We start from the raw sequence: 11,017 nt of genomic DNA on the forward strand, positions 1-11,017 counted from the left end.
TAACACAACGCAGATTAGCTTGAGAATTGCATTTCTCACTCTTGTCAGAAAACTACACATACAGTACTTAGTGAATAATATGCTAGAAGTTGAATAACTTCATATTAAATTATGTTAATTTCCCATTTGGATGAGTACAGTATCTATCTATCTATCTATCCATCTATCTATCTATCTATCTATCTATCTATCTATCTATCTATCTATCTATCTATGAGCGTGCTGATATACATATATACATAAATACCAAGCATTAAAATTTATTTTAAAAATGAATTAATAGTCAGTACACTGAGATTGTGTACATTTAGGATCCATTCCTCGCTCTCCCGGCTGCATACTTTTTCTTCCAAGTTTCTCTGTAGGTAATAGAATTTCTAGTATTTTCTTTAAAAGATCAGAATGTGTTGGTAATTTTTTTTTTATAACAGCAGCTCTGTTCGGCTGCGAGCCAAAGCACAAGTTCATGCTATTACGCTCTTTCTAATACACAACCACTTAAACGACTTGATTAATTAAAACAGTTAAAACCATGTGTTGTTACTTAAAAAATGTTTAGAACTATGGCTATATGATAAAGTTTTCAGTATGGATTTTTGTCTTTAACTGTAAGAGAAAGAGAAAAAAGAGGCTAGTGAGAAAAGGACTGTCTAGGTCTGCTGTAATGTAAGTGATCATGGGCTTTCCAGAACATTAAATGTAAATATAAATGGAAAAAAAATTTTAATTGAGTTCCCACAGTAACCCTTGGCAATGTACTTTGGTATATAAGGAATAAAACGCTTCAAGACAACTCGTTATTGGAACTGTGCATCTTTGACAGTCTAGCAGCTAAACCTGTTAGATTTTATTCCTTATATAATATAGTTTATTCACTTCATCAGCGTGTTACAATGGCTCCTATAAACAGCGCCATTGCCCTGGAATGAATGAGTGAATTCCCTTGCTTTCCTTCTTTTTTTTTTTTTCTTCCTCAAATGTAAAAAAATTGCTTATGGGCCAAAATGGCATGGCTTAAATAAGACAAATAGACTGTCTGTTAGAATTGAATGTGTCCTGGATGAGTGAACTGAATTTACTCCCATAGAGTTCTGCAAGTGCTTTAAGCAATTCTCAGTGCGATGCTGCAATCACAGGAAATGTGTGTAAGACCATGGTCAATCATGCTGGTGACAGATTTACTTGGGAAGATGTTAGATCCAGGAAAAAATAAAAGCTAGAGAAAAATGGACTTTCCAGCTATGTATTCAATGCTAAAATATAAATTAAATTACACCTCTAATAAAATGAGCCATTTTTTTTGGGTTTCTATTGTATCTAATAAGGACATTAACAGCCGTGATCCATAGATTAAGCCGGTAGAAATGCACAATTTCCAGTCCAAGTACAGTACATGCATAATGTATTTAATTAATAATGTAAAAGTGTGTTTAATGAATAATTTACGAATGCAGTGGCTGTCCAAGACATTGAACAAACCAAGCCTGGCTTAGAAAACATTTCTCAGTGAATAGTCGCCTTCTAGCGCTTAACCAAATTGTACCCGGTGGCTCGTGTTTCAGTCGCGGAGACAGACCGCTGTTTCAAGGGCACTGATGTTCAGTAGATGAGCCTGAAATGCGAACATCTGGCAATGCTCTGCTGTAAAAATGTTCATCTGAGTCTTCTGGCTTAATAGCTTAATATTTCAGCACTCCAGCTATGGCAATGTGGAATATTATGTCCTGAAGGGGTTGGCATGCTTGGCTTGAATAATAATAATAATAATAATAATATAGAACTAGCTAACTACAAGCAACAGAAAGTTTGGATTATTTGAAAGATAAAAACATGTTTCAGGAAAGATTTTACTGGCATTTAATGCTTGGTTTTTTTGTGCTATTTCAGCTCTATATCTAAATCGGGTAAGCAAGGCTTGTAGAAATAGTATTACCTGTTTACGGGTGTGTTGCAGGATGGAACAAGGTGATAATATGGCAAAAATTATTTGGATAATATGGGAAAAATCATATAATACATAAGACACAATACACAAGATATTGTATAACACACACACACAATATCTTCGATATCCAAAAAAAAAGGTTTTTTCTTTGTATTTTTGCTTTTGTTTTACATAAAAAGGAACAGAAAGTTTAAATATTCTATATTCTGAATTCAAATATGTACATACCATAGAATTTCACCATAAGATCAATTTGTTAAATCAATATTTTGATCATTTAAAATGAATATTACTATTCGAATATTAATAACACAGATCTTTCCAAATGAATGCCTGTGTATATAGCACATCTAACAATGGAGCTTGTCACAAAGCAGCTCTACAGACATATATAATTTCAGGATATTAATTTTACATTAGAAATTGATCTATAATGAGAAGGACAGAGTTGATAGTGGAAAGGAAAAAAACTCCCAGGGATGATATTAGGAAGAAAGCTTGAGAGGAACCAGACACAAAAGGCAACTCATCTTCATGTGGGTGACACCAGTGCGATTATAAATCATTTCCTTTCTATAACTGTTTATTATATGGTCTAAACAATCACTTGTTTAACCGGGAAACTCGTTCTGCTTTTACTATGAAGTCTGTTTTGTTGAAGTTATCTACTGTTCACTGATGGAGTCAAAAGTGTTATCAAAGCAATTGTAGTCCTAAGCCATTATAGCAAAATGAATCATATCAATTACAATCATATCAATTACATTACATATTTCTCTCTCTCTCTCTCTCTCTCTCTCTCTCTTCTCTCTCTGTCTATCTGTCTATACATCCCACTCCCCAGCTCCCAGTGTTCTGAGTTTCCAGCGTAACTGCTTCTTCTTTCTGGACCTGCCTGTTCCATCCAGATGTTCTACTCCTGGTTGGAGTCTCATCGCTTGGTGGTGCTCACTACAGCTTCTGCCATGACCCAGGGGACTGCTGTGATAGAACCACTTAGAGAATATCATGCCATCTTTGAACTGCTGTTCAGCTTTCGTCAGGAAGGAATTAGTGCGAAGTCAACAATGAATAATGAACTTTATCATTTTTTCTATACTTCTGTAAAGCTGCTTTGAGACAATGTCCATTGTTAAAGGTGCTATACAAATAAATTGAATTGAATAGAATTCCAAAGCCATCTTTCATGGTTCCTAATAATTTCCACAGTAATCCATAATCGTCCATATTCGACCATACTCAGTAGCCGCAACTGGTTTCCAAGTGACTCAAAGCTTTCACGAGTAAATAAATAATAGCTATGATGATATAACGTTTCAAATATAAACTTGTTCAAATCTGAAAGTGATAGAATGACAGAATCGAACTGAACACATCTCAATTCAAATGTGGACCTACTCTGTGACTTGCCACCGGATCCACGTGCTTTTAATAAATGTTAATAAAGGAATGTCAGCACTGAAGTGTGTAAATCATTTGTGTAAATTACTGTTACTAATATCACACATTAGAATTGGATGACACACTGGTCATTTGTGTGCTATGGTTTAAGCCAAATTAAAATATTATTCTCTTCCAAGTGATACATTTCCGCCGACCAAGCAGTAATTGCGCTTCACGTTTCTCCTTGTTAACATTTGTGCTGCACTGACTGTATCGAAGTCTCTAGCTGACTGTGAAGGTGCTTACTTATGTAAATGAAAGCAGGCCAGATTGAGGTTGAGTAGGAAGTCCTGATTTTTTTTAACCAGTTAATTAAAGCCAAGGGCAAGAGGCAGCAACTGCATATTTGATCTTTTTAGACACAGAGATATTGGACTGTTTTTGTAGTGCACTTAACCCTCAGGCTGTGTTTCAGTCAAATTCGATATTTGAATTTTCTCCATCATAATTACGGTTTCTTTCATGGGACCGGACTGCCATTAGACTAGATTTGAACACATCATCTGGAATATAAATTGCAGAGTAATGTTTTTTAATGATAGTGCTATGAAGAGCCATTTTAATCATCCTGAAAAACAACAAAAAAAGGCAAAAAATTTTACGGTTAGAAGGCTGCATTTGTCAATACTATATTCTGTGATGCAGTATGAAAGATGGTCAGTAATGACCAGTGATTGAAAGGGGAGATAGATAGATAGTATGTCAGCATTCCTAGCCAGGATGGCTGGGGCATTTGTCGGTATTCAAACTTCTCCTGATGAAAGGGTGATTGCATCACTTGGGAGATTAGGTTGGGCATTGTCGCCAATCCCACAATCCTGTGTGTGAATTCCATGAAGCTATGTTAATATTGTGTCTGAAAATCAGGAAAAACTCATGCACAGATAAAGTCTGTCAGCTGGTTGTGCACAGATGGGTTGGTATGACAAATTCCGATAACAGAATTAGTAGGAATAATGCATAAGGTGCTTTATTTGTTTGCGGATTTTGGTGGGTTAGGAGCAGTGAAGTGTGACGACAAAGCGCTCATCTATGAGGTTTAGTGAAACACAAACATCACTCTGCTTCGGAATGAACATATGCCGATGACATGCCAGTTAAGCCTCGTTATAACAAATGCGGCATCAACATTTAACCCTTATTCGCCAATAAAAAAACATCCGAGCCAGACACTTTGCTCTGCCAACGCTGTTTCATACTACATGTGTAAGCTTTGAATTAAACACGAGTGTACCTGAATCTTGTGGATAAAATGGTCACAGTCAAGAATTTAGCAATAGACAGGATCTGAAAACCAAATTGAATGCTTCCTGAAGGCTGTTACCAGGATGGTGAATCGTGTCCTGGACTGGGAATGTTGGGACAAATTGAAATAGGGAGCATGTTGAGAATCAGCCCCAAGGGAAGATCGCTACTTAGCGGAATTAGGTTGACTAACAGCAGATTTTATTGCTTTTAAAGGTCATTTGCTTATTATCCAATCTAGAGCGACTATGAGTGCTTTTTTCATATGCATGCTAAATAAAGCTGTTTTAATTCTGCAGTGTAGTAAAGCTACTGACAGCTGAGAACTCAACCAGGCTTCTCTGTGTTGGATCGGGCAATCCTGGATTTCTTGTATAGTTGATTAATTATATTTTGATGGTATAGCAGGCTGGGAGTTTTCGGACAAAGAAATGCCAAACGAGTGTGCTCATTGGAATATTAAACCAGGTCTCACTTGACCTCAGGGCATGTGGTTCATTTAGTCGTGGTCATCTCTTACAATTTATTTCCGGTAATTTCTGCATATTTTGTGGGCCTGAGAGTCATTGTCATCGTTGATGCGCAGCACAGTGACATTCTCATCTGCAGTCATTGAATAAATTGCATTGTGAATTGACAATTGTGGTAACACACATTCAATTTTCTTTGCCACAGGAGCACATTTGCTGCACCAACACCACCCAGTTTTAATGTGCTCTCAGCCTGCTTACTCGCTCTGTTTGCCTTTGCTAGTCATATACTTCAGGGGAAGCTTTTACGGAAGGAGAAGTGTAACAATCACACATGTGTCTGGTCCAGGTGCGGGAGTTTATGGATCAAATGATGGCACTAAATTGTAGAAAAACATGCAAGGACAACCAGGGAACTAAGCCAAAGAAGCAGGCAAAAACTTTTTTGGTCTGAGACCAAAAAATAATAATAAACAGCTCAGAATTTCAGTAAAATAGGCAAATCGTCTTTCAAAGACTAAGCAGAAACGAGAGTTTCTGTAGGGTTATTCCTGAATAAGGAAGTGATTGGAATCAGGTGAGTTAGGTAACACAGAAGTGCTCAAATGATGGTGACCCCTGGTGCTGTGGAGTAACATATTCGCATAACAAGTCTTTAACCCCCCTAAGGAGACAGACTGTAAAATTAATAGGACTAATAGAATTGGTTCAAGGAATCATTTGAGCTAGTCATTTGGATTTGTTGCTTTACTGAACCATATCATATTTGCATAGAATTGAGAAAATTGCATTTGCACTGTCGCTTTGTTGCTTGCTGGTATCACTTATACATACATACATAAATACATATATATATATATGTATGTATGTATATATATAGAGAGAGAGAGAGAGGGGGTTGGAAAGCTGTTGGACTAAGTTCTAGCTCAACCTCTTACAAAATAAAAAATATTGCTGCACAGTATAAAATTATTTTTGTCAGTTAATCTATCTGTCATGTTGTGGTTTGTAAAACAGACATGCATCACATTGTCATTACATGTTATTCCTATATGCTATAACAGATAGGATTTTGTTTGTGATTGTGATTGTAACCGTCATCGAACACACAGATACATGCACACAAACGACCTCTGCGCCTTTTACTCATAACCTCCACGTCACACAACCAGGAAGTGCAAATAAGTAAACATAAGGGTTCATGCTCAGACTGTGCATCTGCCAAATGTCATTAAGAACACTGTGTAGGAAAGCAAGTCTATAGGAATCATATGCAAAGGGGAAATGATCTGGCAACCCCAGTTGACCTCCTTCATCCATATTATCTATCATAAGCTGAACTCTTCTAGAGTAACAGCTGCTGTCCCTGGGGGTATTATCATGGTTCAAGGATGACATTGTGTATGTTATTGTAAGCACACAAGTAATATAAGCAGGAGAAAAAGCTGCCAAACACAAGTAGTGAAGCCCTGCAGTGCAGAATTCAAGAAGCCACAATAAGATCTCAGCCTGAGGCTTGGCAATCTGTTTCCCTGCTTTCTCCTCTCTTCCTCAGCTCTTATTCCACCTCTCAGCTGTTCATTAGCTGACCATTGAAGAGAGCATGCTGGGGCTTTGGCTGTGTGTGGAGCTCTCAGGGCTGGTACAGGGTTGCTCTTGCCCTGAGTCAGTGTGACTCTCAGTGGCAGCATAGGACCGGATGAATAATGCATTCATGGTAGTGTCACTCCGGGAACAATTGCACTGGTTAATATTCACAGCATGCACATTCAAAGGCCCTCGTGAAACACATAACTGTTTTATAGGAGCAGAACCCAAACAGTATAGCGATGCCATAAGCGGCACGTGTTAGCACAAATCTTTTCTCCAAATAAAAAGAAGAGGGAAAGTCAGCCAGAAAAGTGTCATAGAATAATTTGGCTGTCATTGGCTTCGTTGTTAGGTTAAACAGCAACTGCTGATTTGTATTTATTTATTTATATATTTTTATTTATCTCCCTGACATTTACTTGTGTCACTCACCCATCTGGTGTATCATTATGACTGTCATGTTGATATGATATTATCCGTGTCAGTTCTGTTGCAGCGACAACAAATTTCTCCAACATTCTGCCTGGTAAATATCTTCTGAAGTAATATAATTGGCAAGTATACACTATTACATAACATAAAGCTAGCTGATACAATGACAAATGGCATATCACATTTTATAGAATAAATCTGATGCCAGAAAATACATTATTTTCACATGCATCAACTTTTTTTTATTGAATATAATTTATGTCATTATTTACATCAGGTAACTTAATGTAAAATAAAGTATTATACCATAATGCTGCTTAATGCTCAATTCTGAATGGCCAGAAGTTGTTGATTATTTAATTTAATTTAATTTAATTTAATTTAATTTAATTTAATTTAATTTAATTTAATTTAATTTAATTTAATTTAATTTAATTTAATTTAATTTAATTTAATTATTAATAATAGCACAATTAGAACAGTAGGTCAGGCTGCAAGGTTTTTTTATGAATGCGCTCTGGCTAATCCAATATTGACACAGTAAACACCTTACAAACGGAAATTTTGGGCAAATATTGAAAAACAAAAAAGAACAAAAAACATTTCAGTAGTAATATTTTAGTACCAAAAAAGCTTTTATATTTTTTAATTTTTCTGTTTTCAGTAAAGTACAGTAAAGTCTTCAGTGCAAAAAAGTTTAGCAGTTTGTTAGTATCATGACAAGCTGCAATAAATTATTATTTTTTTTTGAAACAGTGATGAAATTATTGTTTATACCTGCTAAAATGTAAGTGATAACAGGGGTTGTTTTGCAGATGTTGAACAACAATAAAAAAATAATAGAATCAACAATGATAACCAATCGTCACTGCGACACTGATCCTGTGTCATCGAAGTCATCTGCTTGTGTTCAGCTATTGTGTGTAAGCCCTCAATTAGTTTGTCTTTGTAGATACAAACTTGCTGTCATATTGTGTGTTTGTTTTGTTAAGTCCAAGTCTTGACTGATGTGTATCCTAGTTCAATATTCTCTGGGTTCAGAATCCAGGCTAGTTCTTTTCTAGTTTCTGGTTATACATTATGTTTGTTTACCTTTGGCATCCTGTGTTTGGAGTCCCACTCCCACTAAAGCATATTAACATGCTAACGTTAGGTGTAGTGATCAGACACCAGATTCAATTGCGTAAACTCAGTATGTACTTGCGTAGTTCGCACACTTGCATCCTGTCTCTGCTCACTGCACCTTACATTGACAAGTTTCCTACATCGCAGTCAATACCAGTGCAGCTCCTCTTCATACATCTGTTTGTGTATTTTCCTGTTAGAAGAAACATCTTGCTGCTGAATACTGCCGCATGCTTGATTTATAAAATCCAGTTTTACTATAAAGCTCACTGGGAAATTATTCCTTGTTTTATTTGATCACACTACACTCTTGACCACCCCCCAAGGTGTAATTTCTAAGCATGACAGCAACTCTTGACTTCATGTGCCATGCGAATGTGCCTCCTGGATAACATTTGCAAGTTGAAATACAAGCTCCATAGCCGCACATTACACAAGCCCTCTTGGCAATGCGCTGACATATACATGACCAGAGGACGGGCTAAAAATGGACAGCTAGGCTCTCACATTCACGAGAAACAACTTGACTCAGGTCTGCATGCTAAATACAATAGCAGGCTTCTGTACTGATGTTTGTAATGTATGCTGTATTATTTAAAAAAGAAAAGATGGCAGCAGTAGATATTTTGTTGAAATGCCTTACACAAGTCATGAAATAATTATTAGACGAAATAGACTGACCTGGATAGGTTAGGTCGCCCAAAATCTGCTTTAAACAGATGTATGCTTGTTTTCAGTGAAAAGCTGTTTTGTGTGGAATCGCTGAAGTCTTAATGGCATCGATGCACATCATGAGTAATTCTCTCCCAAGTTTTCCAAGGGTTGCTTGAAATATTCTGACACGAACTTCTGGCTATCGAACAACGCTACGCAGTGTTTTCCAGTGATATTTAAGCGTTAAGGGCTTCCCTGAATAAATGGCACCCTTACAATGAATTTTAGTCTTCGCTTTTTAATTCTAGGGCATGTGCCATGGATTAAATGCTGAACGGATTTAGTACAGAAGTCGCAGGCCAGGCTTGTAATCAGCACCTCATAGACAGGTAGGTAATCAAAAGCTTTGCAGCTTAGCTGTATCGTGATCTGTATCAAAAAAAAAAAGGAAAAGGCTGATCTAGTATGCCTGATCTCATATACTGTATCTTCCCCTGTGCTTTGTTCTCAGGATTGTTTTCATTTGAGAAGTCTGTTGCCTCTCTGGGTCAGACTAGGGGAAGGGTATGGACTGTGATAAGAATGTAATAAATGTACACACAATGTATCCAGGGATATTTTCAAGTGCAACCTTTCAAGTGGGTCTCGATGACGCTGTTGTGGTTATAGTACTGACAGTTTGCAGTCATTACTGTGCAAGCCTTTACCGTCAGACTCGAGACGAAACTTCTTCTTCTCAGTAACGGAGACGTCTTATCAAGATACCCTTCATTGATCTGGCTCCATGCTATGATCGTTAATTGTGCATACTGTAACTATTCATCATATCCGATCCGAAGATAGTTTGCATTGACTCGCAGATTTATGCACATGACCATTCCCAGCTGGTACGCGAGCCTGCCTTGCCAATACCTCAGTGCTTTGTGTGCAGCTTCAATGAAGACAATCAGTCATTTCTCCTCACAGGGCTTAAGGTCCCCGTCAACAGCCCATGCATGTGGGCAGCTTAACAAATGTCAGGCTTGTTTTCCAGTGAACTTCAATATAACAGTGTCAACAGAAAGAGTCCCCAGTCTCAGATTAATAACTGTCTGCTTATTGCATGCTGCATATTTCTGACTTTTTTATTTTTTTTATCGATATATTTATATATATTAAAGCAAGGCAGAAAAGCTCTCTTACCTTGTTCAGGCAGCTCTATTCCTTCCACATGCTGTTTCATTCATTCAAACCATCTTCTCTTTTGCCAGCTTGTTTTTCTTCCCTCCCTTTGTTTCCTTTCAAATTGCAGACTGCATTCTAATCATGTCCTTATTTCTCTCCTGCTGTGAATGTTCAGGGTCCAGCGTTGAGGAAAGCAGGATTCAATAATCTGATGCTTGAGGATGGACCCTACCGGCGTATTTTCCTGCTGTCCTCTTCTGGCATACACCACACTCTCTTTCTCTCCCCGCCTCTCACGGCTAAAGACTAATGAAGAAGAGATGTAGGCAAGAAGCAGGCACGACGGGGTGATGCTTGCCCTCTCTGTCCTTTTTTCTCGCTCTCTGATTAGTGAGATGGCTGCGGCGGAGGCAGGCTGTCAGAACGCATGGAGAGACATCTGCGAATGTGTTTATGTGGATCCAAAGTCGCCTCCTCGCTGAGGCTGAGGGGCCCCCCTCCTCCAGTTGAGATGGTCTTGCTAATGGCCTGTACCATTACAGCTTGTAGCAGGGTGGGCTGTCGCAAAGAAATGAGAAAGGAGGGGAGAGGGAGAAGGACATGGAGAGGAAAAGAGAGAAGAGAGGAAGGAGGAGGTAGAGCACTCTGTGGGGGGTATTCAAATTGTGTGCGTATATATGCGTGTAGTGAAGGAGGTACTTCTCCTCCTTCAGCTCTTCCCCCTCCTCTAATCTGTCAGGTTAATGCAATAATGCACTGCAACTGGATTTATTTCTGGTATATCCTCTGTATAATGAATCCTGATTATGTCAGAAGCACTTTTTTAATCCATGCTCCACCACCAGATTTGCAGGAGTTTGGGAATATTTCAAAGAACAATCACCTATGCTCATGAGCTATGGGTTTTTCCCCCAAAGGAATAAGGTCTAAAGTATTCCTGGTAGAAATG

At 37.9% G+C, this 11,017-nt stretch overlaps 1 protein-coding gene across 4 annotated transcripts in view; it reads right to left on the minus strand.

Annotated features, from left to right (window-relative positions):
• The window catches only part of b3gat1a (beta-1,3-glucuronyltransferase 1 (glucuronosyltransferase P) a), a 118,596-nt gene extending 107,949 nt beyond the window's left edge, over positions 1-10,647 (minus strand). For 3 of the 4 annotated variants that reach the window (XM_058388517.1, XM_058388514.1, XM_058388516.1), the window contains exon 1: positions 10,087-10,647. The gene's annotated coding sequence lies outside the window, so the exon portion shown is untranslated. The remainder of the gene's footprint in view (positions 1-10,086) is intronic. The other variant, XM_058388518.1, reaches the window with a different exon arrangement.
• Between the last annotated feature and the right edge of the window lie 370 nt (positions 10,648-11,017).

Source organism: Hemibagrus wyckioides, linkage group LG04 (genome assembly GCF_019097595.1).
Source record: "Hemibagrus wyckioides isolate EC202008001 linkage group LG04, SWU_Hwy_1.0, whole genome shotgun sequence".
In the NCBI taxonomy this organism is placed as follows: domain Eukaryota; kingdom Metazoa; phylum Chordata; class Actinopteri; order Siluriformes; family Bagridae; genus Hemibagrus; species Hemibagrus wyckioides.